The sequence below is a fragment of the Bactrocera neohumeralis genome, chromosome 2, assembly GCF_024586455.1.
Source record: "Bactrocera neohumeralis isolate Rockhampton chromosome 2, APGP_CSIRO_Bneo_wtdbg2-racon-allhic-juicebox.fasta_v2, whole genome shotgun sequence".
Classification (NCBI taxonomy): domain Eukaryota; kingdom Metazoa; phylum Arthropoda; class Insecta; order Diptera; family Tephritidae; genus Bactrocera; species Bactrocera neohumeralis.
In genome coordinates, this window is record NC_065919.1 from 70951751 (window position 1) to 70964281 (window position 12531).

The 12531-nt window shown below is 34.2% G+C and overlaps 1 protein-coding gene across 1 annotated transcript in view; it reads left to right on the forward strand.

The window, feature by feature from the left end:
• The first annotated feature begins 4198 nt into the window (after positions 1 to 4198).
• The window catches only part of LOC126767522 (uncharacterized), a 617976-nt gene continuing 609643 nt past the window's right edge, over positions 4199 to 12531 (forward strand). The window contains exon 1 of the mRNA XM_050485002.1: positions 4199 to 5257. The gene's annotated coding sequence lies outside the window, so the exon portion shown is untranslated. The remainder of the gene's footprint in view (positions 5258 to 12531) is intronic.

Below are 12531 nucleotides of genomic sequence, written 5' to 3' on the forward strand. Positions count from 1 at the left end.
TCAGTGTGCCCTTCACTTTTATTTTTCTGCTTCACGGTTTTGTGTCTCTCGGCCTCTTGCCTCTAGGCTTCTGGTGTATTTTGTGCTGGCGGGAATTAACGGTGTGCCTTCGCGCTGCTAATTAATCATGACATAGTTATATAAAACCGTTAGTCAGCTGGGACTAATTTGCCAGTCACTGAATTCAAGATCGCATTTTATATGCCTCACTTGGACTGTATTATGTGATTGAATGCTGCACAAGACAGTTATGACAAAATGTTTCAACTATTAAAAAAATGTGAAGAACATAATCAATGTAAATAAATTTTTGCAACAACCATAATTCCAAGGTCTTAGTCGAAGGTATTTCTAACTAACTTATTAAGATAAAGGCAAATTGTAATTTCGAAAGACACTGGTGATGAAGCTCGAAATAATGATTTTTTAAATAGTGTGAATGGGTTATAATATTGACTAAAGCTGATGCTTCATTTCCAAAGAGACAACAATATATGGACATACAGCATCATGACAACTTTCAAGTAATCAAAAGAAAGGGTGATATTTTCTGATTTGAACAATATTTGAGGTTTTCTATATAGCTGCCCACTGTAATTTTACTTGAAATTTTCTAGCTTATTTTTCATATCTTATGGAACATTTTAGATTAAGGCAGCTCATAGCTAACAAAAAGCGACTGAATATAACCAATAAAGAGCTATGACCTCCACTCAATTTCTGCCAACAACAACAATAAGTTATATGCTCTCCAAGTAATGTGCGTAGGCAGAAGCAGCAGCAATTGACTGCTAAAATCACTCCGAGCTTAGTAACGGCAGTTAATTAAAATTCTCAAGTACTAAAGTATTTTTCAGTATTTAAAACTGAGTTTGTGGCATGCAAGTTTTTAACTTTTGCTTATAATGCTACCTAGCCACTGGTCTTTGGAAATGTGAAGACAAACATTTTAACTTTAACTTTTAACTTCCTAAACGAAACCCACTAATAACATAAAAAGTCAACTGCACTCTCTTTAGAGTGTTAGCAAAAGTCCGAAAGTTTGAAACACATACTTTTTCAACCATTCTAGCATTTTCATACACGAACATTTTGTGGTAATTTTTGGCAATTAAGCTCCACAAAATTTATATTGTCACCGTACAAGTTGTTCGGAATTTCCTTTACAACTGCCTTCCCGGTTACATAATATATCTTTCTTCTGAGCTCTAGTCAAACCTATTTGCCAAAGTCGGCAATATATATGCTTATACATATATGTTCTCATATGAAGCTGCCACATAAATAACGGTGTCTCGTTGTAACACGAAAACGTTAGTCAAGCTTTGCCTATGCAGTGAATGTAAACGCTACTGAGTAAACTCATCTATTTCATTCACAACTTCTTTATTTACTTTTCACATATTCCACTGACTTCCATTCTACATATCTTTCTTTTGTATATATGCATATGCTCTACAGCTGACAGTTGTATTTGTAGTTGAGACTGGGTGTCAAGAAAAACTTTCTCCTTCAGTTCTCGCTTATTTGCTTAGCTTCTTGGCACATATATGAAGGTATGTTTTCCTACGAAAGCGTTCTCATGTGCATAAAATATAAAACACAAACGCCACAGAACCGAAAAATAAATAAAATGTTCTTCAAGTCAATGAATAATTGCTCAAGGCAAAAGACTTCAGAAAGTTGTACTGTTTATAACATCTCAAATTTTATATATTTGTACTACATACAACTATTATGGGCAAAAATAGTAAGTCTTTTATATTTAAATTTCGCCTGGAAACCCATTCGTCGTAATATTTTTTTTCTAGGTTGGTATGACTGTTAGTGATACCTGTGTTAAATGCCACATCAATATAATCATTAGTGTTTAGTATACGCTTGCCGTTCTAAAGACATTAAATTCATTTGACGATTTTTAAGTGGAGTAAAATAATTCAACAAAGAAGTTCCATGGAATGAAATTGAAAATTGTAAACAAAGTCTTTCTATATTGATCCCATTGGAGTATAAAGCAATAACGTATGAATGTAGAAGCTATAAAAATGCACAAACTTTTAGAGCAAAATTGTTAATTGAAATTTTGCTCAGTTAATGATCTATTAAATTTTATTAGTAACAGCAAGATGAAGGATTTTTTAACTTTTGTTAATTAGAACGCTGCTAACAAAGAAGCTTATTTTGTTTTTAAAAGCTCATCATAATAAAAGAGAGAAATTAGGTTGTCTAAATCATAATATTCCAATAGTTGATTAAAGAAAGCTTGCAAAACTACTGAATCTCTTTTTTTATTACAAAGCATTTCAGAGAGCGTTATATTTGTCCGGAAAATTTTCCATGATGATCGATTTTGATGTTAGTACTACAGGCAAACTGGCAAATCGCTTACATAAATTTTAAAATAATTCACAATTTTTAATAAATATTTATTTTATATTAATCATTAAAAAACAGCTGACTTATTATTGCTTTGTTTATATCTGCATCTCGCATATCAATCCCTCAATCTGGCAAATCTGGCAATAGCTTAATATCTGCTTTTTTTTAACTATATATATATATATATGTATAACGTATAGACGAGTTTTCTACAAACGTGAAATTTTGTATCTATGTCTGAACATTGATCTTTATTTGTCAATTTTGGGAGAGTGGCAATCACATACAAAAATATACTTATTTTGAATATTATTATAACCTGATTTATACCTCAAATTTAATAAATTAATTATGAAAATTATAAATTATAAAATTATGTTAATGAAGTTAACTCCTAAATTAAGTATTGTAAATAAGTGGCCAATCGGTATAATATTTCATTATTATTTCTTTTTATATATTATATGTATATACTCATGCCTCAAGCAGGCCACGACTTCCGCTCTTAGACCAAATATCGCTGGGTTGAGCGCTGAGTTTGGAATCCGCCACGTAAACAAACACATCCAATGAAAACAACAAAACAACTCCTGATGAGAGACCTCCCTTTTGTTGAGGATGGGCTATAACCGCGGAAGCGGTGTCTACGCCAATAAAAACATTTCCCTGAGTTGAGCATTTATCTTGATACCAATCTAATCAAATGAATGAGTTGATAATTACGATAGACAACGGACCCTCACTGAATGCTTTATGCTTTAAGATAAATTCCAAAACACTTTTGCAGAAAGAATCCGTGCCCTGATTCAATTGAAAGCACAAAATTTCAAGCAAACTGATTTTTTAATGGTAAAAATCACATGAAAAACGTTTCGAGTCGTAAACAAAGCTGCAAAACACATATTGGTAGTGAAAAGAAGTTCTAGGAAATTCTTTGAAGAACGTAATGTAAGCAACCAGTACCAAATGTCAAGTCCAAGCATAAGAAAAAAAGTGAAAAAATATCTTTAACCACAATTTTGTAATGCAAATACATAGAATGGATCTCAATATTCTTATAAAATTTAAAATATTTTTGGTCTAATTTTATCATTTTATGTCGCATTATATACTACTTGCAAAATTTTTTATATAGTAAACGCCTAAAACAACAGAAAACGTTTCAATTTCATTATAGCTTAATAAAACCACACACTTGTTTAATTTTTCATACCAAATTTTTTATGAAATAATCGTTTAATATGTCCCCATTTATGCTATATCAACACCCCTACATAAATGCTGTTAGTGTAAGTTTATTTTTTGTACGTTAATTAAAAGCTGAACAAAAAGAAATGAGACTAACCAACAACAGACATACATACACACTCACATTGGTATGTATATCTGAATAAAAAAGCAGACGCAAGTTGACGTGACATGACGTATGAGCAACATTTTGCGACGTCAGGCTTGCAGGCATTTTCTTGTAAATTTTTTAGCACTTTGGTGCCAGCGCACACGTGGTCGGCTTGAAGACACAAAGTGACATAATGCAGTTTTGTAATTAAAGTCGAGAGGTCACCGCGCCAATTTCCTCCTTTTAATGCTCATAAAATAGTCATGCGCTCAGTTAAAGAACAGAGAGTATAGAGCTACTCTTAAATGAAGCACTTTTAATGACGCAAGAGCTACATGTTGTCCGAACTGAAAGAGCACAAAAGGCGGCTCTCTCGTGCGCGCTCTTGTGTTATCCACACTGTGCGCTGCGGATAAGAATTGCAGATGAAACCTAACCTAGGCAAAAGGCGTGCGACGACTTCAACTCAAATTCAGTTGTACGCAGCACAAGGCAGAGAAAACAATCGAATGCAGCGCGCGTCACAAACAAACCAACACAAACGCACGCCTACACACATTAGTCAAAATCGCGTTTATATGAAGACGGACGTGGCGAGGTGTGGGTTTCGTGGCTCTTTGTGTGCCGGTGTACGAATAAATGCCGGTTTGTGACAGCTACTGTGACGGGTACGCTGGAATACGAAATTTGTGAATTGCAAATTAAATAGCGCAATCGAAGGCAAAGTACATAAATAAATAAATAATTGAGTGATGTGTAAAGAAGGCCAAAGTTATCAAAGTGAAGCAGATTAATTGTGGACAGGGAACGCGTTGATAGTGATGAAGTGGGCTATTCAACGCCTAATGACCGCACTTTAAGTGGCAGAGTGGAGTAATAAGTAAATATTTTGCTCAGAAACCAACAACTTGGAAGCAAGAATAATAAATAATAAAGAATGCTATGCAAAACGCCAATAAAATGAGCTAAACCCGATATATGTTAATATAACCATAATCTGCTTGCACCATGTTTGCGTGTATGTGCAACACGCACAGTTATGACGTTCCGCTACGCTTCCAGCAAAAAATGTCATAACTGCGATTTTGTGAGCCAACTCAACGTGGATCGGCATAACCGAAACAGAAGGTCGTGCTGTTTTTAGCCGCCGCAAAAGCACGCACCTCAACCACTAGGTGGTTTTACGTACCCGTTGCATGACTGTCTGCTGTGCCGTCTTCAAACGGTATGTGGATTTAGCGTCACTTACGTAAGGACTTGCGATAAAAAGTAGAAAAGCAGGTGCAGTGTGTCCCGCGTGGTCATGTTGAGGCAGCCACATTGCGACTGCTCAAATTTCGTGGCGCGTCGTAAATTCAATTTGACAGTTTTTTCGGTGCGCGGCTCGAAGTGAAATGCCCTGCTTCTGCGTGATTGTAACGAAAGACACACGCACATGCATTTAAAGTGAGCGTTCATATTGGTGTTTGTGAGTTGCTACCATTGTGATGGACTATACGCACCGCTGCTCCTGAGTGCCCACGCTCAAATAAATAAATGGTAATTTCAATGCGGCTCAGATTTATACGCATTCACTAAGTATATCATATTTGTGCGCATAAAGAGCCCTAAGCTCATACATATTTATAAGTGTTGCGCATGCATGTGTGTATGTAAAACGGGGCTAGCAGGCGAGACACGCGTTCATGCGAGCAGTTTAATATAGTCAGTGAGCATATGTGTTTGCACGTGTATGTGTGTTACCTGTAATTGCGCTGGTGAATTGTGTACTCCAAGTGGTTGTGTGGTTGTCCTTGCGGGCACTTGTGTGTGTAATGATGTGCGCAAAGTTAATAAGAGAAGCACGCCAACAAAAAAGTATACATGATAGCCAGTGGGCTCTATGCTACCAGTAAAATAACGGTAGTGACCGCAAACCATATCATTGACCCCACAGCAGCCTTTGGCGATCTATGTGTGGAGTGTTTGAAGTGCAGCTGTTGAGACAATAAGGCTGTCGGATAAATTGACCTAACCATGATGGCGTTTTTAAAATTTTTTTTTTTATTTTTCTACATAGTCTCCTTGTAACTCCACACTTCTCCCAGCGATGCTATCTCTGCAACCCTTTCAAATAGAGCGCTGGAAATGTTCATACGCGCACGTTTGTGGTCTAGAGTAAGCAAACGCGGCACCCAACGCGCGGACAGCTTTCTCATGACCAAATCTTTGTTTAATATGTGACAAATACGTTCTTTTGACATCTTCATAATCTCAGCTATTTCCCTAACTTTAATCCGGCGGTCGTTAGTAACAATTGATAAATTTTAGCGATGTTATCATTAGTGGTTACAGTTTTTGGACGCCCAAACGTTCATCATCTTCCAAGCTCCTGCGAACGTTTAAATTCAGCTGCCCAAAAATACGGTGGTAAATGGTAAGTCAATAGAGTCCAACTCATCTTTGATTTGTGAAGGCGTATTGCCTTTCAAAAATAAAAATTTAATTACAGCTCGATATTCAATTTTTTTCCATTTTGGGGAGATCACCGAAATAGACTCACAAAAACGACTGTCAACAGATAATTGCGCAAGATAAATTTCTGAAATTTTGGCGAGTCGCTATTCTAATATGCACAATTTGAAGTAGAAATTTTTTTTCAGATATATTTTTAGGTCGGTTATTTATCAGACAGTTCCCTCGTAAACTGCGTTGCGTATACGCAGTAAAATGATGGTATATATTATGAGAAGGTTTTGGTTGAAGGTTGTGAATATTATAAGAAAAAAGATATTAAAAAAATTGTATATATAATAAGGTTATTGTGGTAAATACCTATGTTTAACTGTATTTCTTGAAATGAGTAAAATTTTGTATTTTTTGTACGCAAAATTAGAGAAATCGTTTATGAAAGCCCGAAAAAGTAACAGACAAATTTATAACAATTTAATCAATGAAAAATAGTATGTAATATTTATAATAAGTATTTCAAAATCATGCAAAATAGATTTAGTGAAACCAGGAGCTAAAAGCGTATTGAAATAAACTAAAACATAACTTTTAGAATAAAATGAACAGCGAAGACTTATCATTTTTCATCAGTATATTTTTACTTTCACTTCAGGAGTGTTCGTTTCTACAAAAAAAATCGATTTTTGACTAAAAGTTCGGCCCTAAAATATTTATAAAAAAAATATTTATCGGTAAGAAAAATTGCTAATTTTATATTACTAAAAATATATTTATAAAGCTAGTGTTCAAGTTTGAACTAATCGTTTTCCATTTTCAATTAAACAAAAAACACGTTTACAGTTTTGCTCTTATATACAAGCACCCTGAAATACCTTTTCAAGTTTGCGTGTAACTTCGAAAATATTCACCGTAACGATATTAAATTTTCTGTGCGTATTCTAAAATATATGTACGTTAAGAAAATGGAGTTTTTGAAAATTTTAACAGTATTTAATCACTGGAATTTTCTTATATGTAAGATAGTTTATCAACTATCTTAATTTAGTACGTGTGCTTTCAAAATCTAGAGATATACTGGCTATATTAAAAATAGCGTAATTTTGTTTTTTTGTGGAGGTTGTACTTATTCGTTCGCGAAGCCAAAGTACTTAAGTTACTTAACAGAAGTAATGAACTGTATAAAAATAATCATTAACGAAAGCATGGTAAAATAATTTTTCAATACCCAAATGAATGAAGTGCTAAGCGGCTGACAAATTTCAAAAATGTATGCAAATGTGCGTACAGAAAAAGCACATTTATTATTATAAAATTGAACACCTTACCATCATACGAGTACTACTATTATCTGTATTAAGTATTAAAAGTATCTTTTTGTATTGCTGCTATGCTATTCCAAAATAAAAAATATATAAGTTTATTGCCTGCACGTGTTCACGACTTGACTGCAACTCCTAACAACAAAAACAAACAAGAAAAAAACTAAAACTAAAAAAATATTTATAAGGGTATGAACAAAGGCCTTAAGCGCAAGTATTATAGTTTTATCGATGAGAAATTGGCGTGCCTTTTACGTCCTGTGGCAACCGTTGAAAGCCATTGGGTGCGATCGCGCAACAAAATAAATAGCATTTATGTCTTATAAATAATGGAAAAAGTATGAGTGAATGTTTGCAGGAGTGCTTAGTACTGACCTGAGCACTAAATTACATTGTATGCCAGTAATATATTCACCGCAATAAGCCGATCGAACTAACTGTGAACACTTTAGCTGAGTTGTCATAACCAAAGGTCGATAACCGTAATGAAAAAAAAAACAAATAAAATACTAGAATAAATATGAAATTTTTAGATTCGAGTTTGGGAAACATGCGCCATTGATAATTAATATTTTGTTTTAAGTGCTGGTGATGCTCTTAATATTTTAAAAACCGAATCGTAGTACAGAATTTTAGAGAAATTGTTAGACACTTAAACGGTATTTTGGGCATATTACAAAAACAAAAAAAATGAGCATAAAGTGTGTGTTATTATTCAATAATGAAATATTATACATGAACGGTTCTGAAATATTTAAATAGGCTGGCGATCCAGTGAAGTGGGAAACGAATTCTTGTGTGTTTCCATTGCTTACTTTCAATCCATCTTATTATTTTTACTGTAATTATTTGTTGGAAATGTGAAAAATAAATGCAAACAAGTAAGAATCACTAATAAATATTTCAAACTTCTGCTTGTGATACATGTATTTTAACTAAACGGTTGAAAGCAATATCTACGATCGTCAACTAGAAGTTACATTATTATAAGAAAGAGACTCTTTCGACATTTCATTAAAGTTTAAATTAAGCCGGAAGTTCTAAAATAGACATGAAATAACGTATTAAGGCTAAGGGAAGTATCTACCTATTTTGGACAAAAGCTATCACAAAAATATTGATTTCCAAATATTTGGTATTCTGGATCCTTGGGATAGTACAGTCGATTTCCATAAATGTTTGGGCATAAATTAAACGTTACCTCAGTACATATGTATAACCTAAGTTTCTTTAAGATATTTATATCAACATTTTCACAAATTAGCGCTTGTACGGATAGACGGACGGACGTATGGATAGACACAGACGCACGGGCAGACAGACAGTCTGTCTTTGAAGCTTGAAAAAAATTGGTTCAAAATAAATTTATTATAATTCTTGCCTATAAGTAAATACGAATGCGATCACAGCTTCCCATTTAATAAAAATATTTTCCAATATCAGTTTTCTCTTAGTGGAAAGGTTAAAGCCCTGTGGTTATATTTATTATAAAAGTTAAATTGGCTACTACTGGCTTAATGCATTTATTACCTTACTGGAATAGAAGAGTTTTTCGAAATAATCTTGATTTATTAAGCTGTCTGCTAGCAGTTTTAAATAAGATGTTTTTGCAATAAAATCTGCTATACAAAATTATTTGCCGATAATTTTGCAATCTCACCACTCCCATATTGAATTTGTTAATTCAATATAAGTTAGGTTAGTCTGGTAGGTTAATGAGGCACATATAGACCATTTTGGTCTTTTGCGATACCAGATGGAGTTCAGTTACTAGGTCCATGAGCAGTAGTCATCGTTTAGGATGCCTGCGCTTGGCGCGAATTTCAACAGAATCGATACCTCTTCCAGTGTATCATACCGTGGAGATCCCAAATGCTTAGAGCGTAGTCTTGCCAATACGGGACAAGTGCACAAGATAGGCATGTGCCGCTCTTGACTCAATATAACTTTATTATTATTATTATTATTAATATTGTTTCCACTGAAAGTTTGGGACCAAAAAAGAAGCGTTTTTGCACCAACAAAAGAAATACATTTTGGTGCTCAATAAAAATTACCAAAGCATGGAAATAACATAAAAGTGGTAATGTGTAAATATAGCTTACTATTTAGGGTCTAATTTGTGTTGTTGTCCTCATTTTGTTGCTCAACAATAATTACCAAATTAAGCGTAAGCCATTTTATACCTAGGTATGTAGTCGCCATGATTTGAACTCACACCCACGGATGTTTCGAAACACATTAGCGTAATTGGCAAAAGTTCATCAAAGTAAAATTAACGCAAAGAATTTGCGCAATACACGTTGTATTTGTTACGACTGGCAGTAGTACCGTCAGGTAGGCCAGAATTATGTTAATTATAGAAGTAGCGGTGGGGCGAAAACTTGGAAAAGAAAGCAAATTGAAATGTTGTAGCCACAAGCTCGACGTGTAACGGCAAAAGTAAATTACTTATAAGTAAAGTGAAAGCAAACACGCAATATTATATAATCTATACATGAAAAATTTTGATTCTAGATGTATCAAAAAAAAATAGTGAAAAGAGTGTTAACATATACATACCTAAGATTGAAACATTGAACTATGTTATTCGGAAAATAGATTATTTTATAATATATATGTATATATAATATATATGTATATATATATATATGTATATATGTGTGTGTAAGAATTATTTGCATGAAATTTAACAAGCCAGCAAAATATCAGACTAATTACAATTACAGCAGGACTTTCAAAAAATTGTTTCAATAAAACATTTTAATAACTCCGCGACAGGTATGCTTCAGAACAAAGTCTGACAATTTACGCGTAACAAATTTACCTCTTGAACGCTTTTATAGGAATTAAATATAAAATTGTGTGAAACTATTAGATGCTTTGTTCACTCATAGTATGTACTGCATGTATTGCTATTGTGTTAAACTATTACAAATATTGAGTTGATTGAGTTAAAATATGTGTCACGCCACAAAAATGCGTCTCTGAACATAATTGCTACAAAATGCGCCTCTGATTTAATGGCGACCGAAAATACGACTCGGCGAGAGCAGTAAGAAAGAAGTCGTAGATCAACAACCACCGAAGACGTGACTGCTGAATTATTAAATTAATCGCATTTGTATTCCTATTATTAATTTTAATAATTTCTTTAAATAAACTTAATTTTTGTTTCTATAAAGATACGTTTGTACTGTTCATGTGTAATGTGGTAATTTCTCAAGAGGAGTAGTATCATTATGTCTAAATGATAACGTGTCAATATTCAGAAGAAGTGAAATTGTACCAACGCGCTTAAACGTACACGTCTAGTAACGTTTGATATATACTTAAGTACATACATGTGCACGTTGTGAAATCGTGATATGCAATGTGGTTGCTGTGAGATCTACGAACGTTAAAAAGTGTTAAATGAAAAAGTGAAAACGATTCTATTTGGCTAACACGTAGCCATCGTATATAACCTAACATTTGTTGAGACTCCCGTGAACATCGGAGCTGGTGACATACGCTTTGTCGCTTTGCTCAACGGTTCAAATTCAAATTTGTAGTGTCGCATCATTACTTCTTTCCTTTCTTCATTTGCACATTTTCGATTTCCACACTCGCCTTTGTGGCAGCAACTTTGCTGAATGCTATTCATTTTCAAACGACTAATCGCTGAAATATCCTAATTAGACTAATACGAACTAAGTAATAAAACAAAGAAATGACAACGTTAAAAGAGTTAAGAAGCAAGTGTAGGAATGCAGGTTTGCCTACGTCTGGTACCAAAGTCCAACTGGCGCAAAGATTGGATGATCATATAAATAAAGAAAATGAAAGTGAAAGTGTTTATAACGAAACAATGATACAGCGTTTGTCAGCTCTCGAAAAAACGATTGAGAAACTCGTGAGTGTGCATGAGCTACAAAATAATGCGCAAAATACTCCGTGTGCGTCGAATTTCCAACCAACGTTTATGTCATCACCCGAACGAACAATGTATACAAGCGCGACAAATGTCCAATATGCAACAACGCCGGCTACGCGAGTGAATTTCATACCACAACATATTCCAATTATATCCGATATACGTTTACCAATTGGAAATAACGTTCCAATTAGTAATTCCTCTCATTATAGCATGAGAGACATTGTCGAGTTGTTGCCAGAATATAACCCAACAAGCGAAACGTCACTAAACTCAGTTCAATTTATAAAACGTATCGAAATATTAAAGAACGCATATAACTGGCAAGAACAAATTTTGATTTGTGCGGTGCAACAAAAACTTCGAGGATCCGCAAAATTGTGGATTGATTCACAACAATGTGTTTTTGTAAACTGGCCACAGTTTGTAAATAAATTTTTAACTGATTTTCCGTGTACGTTGAATGAAGCTGATACGCATATCAAGCTATCGCGAACGAAACGATTTCAAACAGAATCACCGGTCGAATATTTTTATAGAATGCTAGCACTTGGCAACAAAGGCGGTATAACTGAAGCTAGCATCGCGCGACATATTGTGAACGGTGTAAACGACAACGATTTAAAGCGTAAAATATCAAATGAATACAATCGGTGCCAAGACTTATTAAAAGATATCATGAGTTATAGTGTATATAATGATACCAACTGGTCATCCAAATCGAGAAATGCGTCATCCACAGTGAAACCTCAAACTCTAAATCCGAAAAGTGTTCCATTGTCAGTAAATAACAATATTCAACGTTCGTTCAGTGAAATAAAATGTTACAATTGCGCTAAATTCGGTCATTACGCGATTAATTGCCCTGAACCACAGAAAAAGACAAGGTGTAGTAAATGCCAACGTACAACACATAAAACAGACGAGTGCCCCGAAAAGAAAAACGTGAAAGTAAATAAAATATCGAATAATAAAGCTCTTAAGCCTAATGCAAATAATGTACATAAAGAAAATAATAACGAGGGTATAGTAAAAGTAATTTGTGTAAATGGACACAATACAAATGCTTTTGTCGATCCGGGTAGCACTCGCACCCTTGTGCGCAAAATATTCGCTAGGAAAATCGG